This window comes from Pteropus vampyrus, unplaced genomic scaffold (genome assembly GCF_000151845.1).
Source record: "Pteropus vampyrus isolate Shadow unplaced genomic scaffold, Pvam_2.0 Scaffold47, whole genome shotgun sequence".
NCBI lineage: Eukaryota > Metazoa > Chordata > Mammalia > Chiroptera > Pteropodidae > Pteropus > Pteropus vampyrus.
Window position 1 is genome coordinate 6,949,571 of NW_011888828.1, and position 3,917 is coordinate 6,953,487.

The 3,917-nt window shown below is 37.9% G+C and overlaps 1 protein-coding gene across 5 annotated transcripts in view; it reads left to right on the forward strand.

Annotated features, from left to right (window-relative positions):
* The window catches only part of SLC10A7 (solute carrier family 10 member 7), a 212,761-nt gene that overhangs the window by 86,486 nt on the left and 122,358 nt on the right, over positions 1-3,917 (forward strand). The gene's annotated exons all lie outside the window — the stretch shown is intronic.

The window sequence follows — 3,917 nt, forward strand, 5'->3', positions numbered from 1 at the left end:
ATAAATGAAGGACACATGGATCTTAAATCAATATAGTCTTTTAGGTTGACCATTAATTCTCTTTCCTCTTTTATTTTTTAAATTCTGGTATTATCCTTTCTGTGTTCCAGCCTCCATCTCTCTATTGCCACTCCTCTTCATTCCAAAACATTTTCTGGTATACTTTGTAACCTTACTTTTATGTACCATTAATTATGTGTATTTCAGTTCATTATGTTAGAAAGCTTATTTTCTTCGTAAAAATAATTTTGCCCTTCTAACAATACTTAGAGTCAGGGATGACTTGGTGATGAATATTTAAATGAAATAGTTAGGATCAATTTTGATTTTATAATGATTTTAGCTTAAAATATTTTTCAAAGTAAAAGCATAAAATAGTATCGTAAACAAAATTTCACTCACCAAAGGAACATATAAATAAATGCAACTGATTCCTGAAATTAAGTCCAAAATGCCCATAAATTAACGACTTTAATTCTTTAAAAAAATTCTTAGCTTTCAAAATACCCCTTCCTATTTCACTTTTGAAAATAGTATAAACAATTTAGCTTATAGGCCTAAGCAGACCTCCTAGTATTCTTTCTGATACATGAGTGTCATCACATTAATGCTATTTTGAGTTATGTGTATTCATTAAGAGCAAAAATCATGCTCATGTTAGCACCTGATTTAAGCCTGCAGGAGACTTTCATGTTAGAATTATAAATTCTAAAAATTAGAGATTTGTTTAGAAAGTGGAGATATAATGGCTAGGACCTACTTCATCTTTATGACACACTCACAGTTATTAGCGATGGGATCCATGCTGTTAACCTTGGACACTGTTTGAATGTTTTGTGATAATTTATAGGGTTGATTACTCCAGCCTCAAGTGGAACCTTAGGAAGACAAGTAGCAAACGGTATCTTTGTGACGGTCCCTGGAGCAGCATTTCAGTTTGAGGCTCTGAGTTATGTGGGTCTCAACCTCTTTCCCTCCCCTAGCCTTTCCTGTAGCTCATCGTCATCATCATCATCTGTTCAGATAATACCTTTTCAGAAATCACAGGTCCCTGGGGAGGAAAGAACTGGGAGAGTCTTGTTATAAGCACACTCACTGCAAACCTTTCACCTTGCTGTCAAGGTGACAAATGTTTGTCCTTAAGGGAACACTGGAGGTTAAATCATCAGCGTTTCTCTCACTTCTCACTTTCCCATTCTACCCAAGCTCTTAGCCAAATTTATAGCAAAAAGAATCTCAGAAAATTAGGCTATTCATAACCTATATGGATCTTTTTCAGAGATATGCTTTGTGCAAGCTCAGAGTACTGACTACATTCCATATTTGGGGTCTAAGTAATTAGCATTTGCTAAGAGTCATTATATAAGTATATTTTCATTTCAAGACTTATTCAGAAGGAAGAGATTTGGGAAAGAAACATTTAAATTTTGAGAGAGAGTATTGAGAACTTTGCAAATATAATTGTGATGAAGTGAGCAACGACTTATTTTACATCAGCATACGCTGAGGATGTGTGCATCCTCATGTAGAAAGACACCAAGATGTGCATTAACCCGGGAGATGAGCGTTGCCCTGATTTTTTCATCTCTTTTTTGGCTCATTCCATTTCATTCTTCATTTAGCAGTGAGAATGATCTTGAAAGATGTAAATTGATCATGTCATTTTCCTCCTTAAAATCCTTCAATGTTTGTTGGAATAAAGACCAAAATCCATCATATATGGCCTACAAGGTCCCTGGCCTTACTTTTCAGCTTCATCCCATGCCACCTTCTTCACCCACAAGGCAGCTGCTATGTGGACATACTTGCAGTTTCTCCAGTTCACTCATTCAACAAATACTTCATTGAGCTCCTACTTTGTAGTGAGGCTACAAAAATATACAAAACAGACAAAAACTCATGGAGCCTACATTCTAGTGAGGGACTATAACAATTAAAATATATAGATTTTTAAACTGAATTATATATGCATATATATATTTGAGCTATGTATTATATATCCTATAGAGAAAAATGAAGCAGGAAAGGGAGGAAGATAGGGAAGAAGCTAGAGGGATTTAGATTTTTTAAAAAGGTGGTAGGTAACTGTCTCTCTTAGAATGTTTGAGCAGAGACCTGAAGCAGTGAGTGAGCAAACTATGAGGTTATTTGAGGAAATAGTGTTCCATATAGAGAGAACCCAAAATGCAAGGTACTGAGGCAGGAGAAAGGCCAGAACAAGATGAGTGGTAGAGATAAATTCGGGTATGTAACAAGGGGCCAGATTATATAGTTAGGGCCTTGTGGGCCATTGAAAGACCTTTGGGTTTAAATCTGAGTAAAGTGGTATAGTACTCAGCTTGAGCTATCATAACAAAATGCCACAGATTGGGTAACTTATACAACAGAAATTTATTTCTCATAGTTCTGGAGACTGAAAAGTCCAAGAATATGATGCCGGGTGATTTGGTTCTTGGTAAGAAATCTCTTCTTTTTGGATGGTGGCCTTTTTGCTGTGTCCTCACATGGGAGAGAGACTGAGAGATAGGAGGAGAGAGATGATAACATATCTAATGTCTCTCCCTTTTCTATAATAAAGGCACCAGTCCTTTGCATTAGGAACACATCCTTATGGCCTCATTTAACCTAAACTACCTCCTAAAGGCCCTGTCTACAAATACAGTCACACTGGGGGTTAGGGCACCAACCTGTGAATTTAGGGGAAGTACAGTTTCGTCCACAGCAGACAGAAGACATTTGAGAGTTCTGAGCAGAGCAGTAGGGTGATCTCACTCAATGACCACTCTATTGAAAATGGACCGTGGTATTAAGGGCCGCAGGAGGGCAACAGTTAGGAAACGGTTGCAGTAATTGAGCCAGGAGATGATAGGGGCTCGAACCCAGGTAGTAGCTACTGAGCCATGGCAGTCTCACGGGTGGTTACCTGGATTGCTTATATATGTGTAGCATCTTATTCATTTCAAAGCTCTTTTACATATATTTTCTCAGGCAAACACCACACTTCTGTGAGGCAGACACAGTATTGTGAGACTCAAGTTTTTGAATGAGACTGATTCTGGAATCAGGCTGCCTGGGTTTGTATGCCTTCACTGTGCCTCTGACTGCTGGGACTAGCAATTTGCCAACCTTGTGTGGTGTCGTGTGGGTTAAATGAAATATTCTCTGTTTATGGCACATTAGTAAAGAATAAATATTAGCTGTCGTTAGTTTTATAATTTAATGGATACTGAAATTGAGTCAAAGAAAGTCAATTGGCTTGTCCAGACTTATCTAGCTAGTCATGAGAAGAACCACAGCCAGCATGAATTGTGTCTTTTTGGGATCTACAGATAGATAAATAAGTTCATAACAAATTTAGCTTTTTGGTTCCTCGAAGTAGTCCAAAAGTTTGAATCTCCTTTGAATTATTAAGTTATTCCTTCCCTAGAAATTGCTTAATTTATTTCTGTTGTTTTCTCAACAGTTTGCTGTTTACCATTTTCATTAGGAATGAAAGTACTAATTCTGGGACAGCTAAATGATGAATTGAAGGAGGTATCTGCTCCCCAATAGGATTTTGCTTGTTTCTGCCCAGCCTCCACTTTTGCGTACCTTCCTGAGTAGTTCACAGGCTCCTATAGGAAGGCACGGCCAGAGTCTGTGCAGGCTTTTGGCATTGTTTTCTCAGTGAGTTCGATCACTGATGAACTTGATGTTAATGCCTGGCAGAATTTTAGAATAGGCTAGAGGGGTTGTGAAAAAGCCTTATGATTAGTTCTCGGTTGCCTTTTATTTCAAGTGGCACCTTGATGTCTCCTTGCTAGGGCACATGGGCATTTTTGGGTCCCCTGCAGAGGAGCTATACTTACTGTTCATTTATCTAGAAACCTCCTTTTTTCCATCCTATACAATTATTTCCTAGTCACGTTGGTATGGCC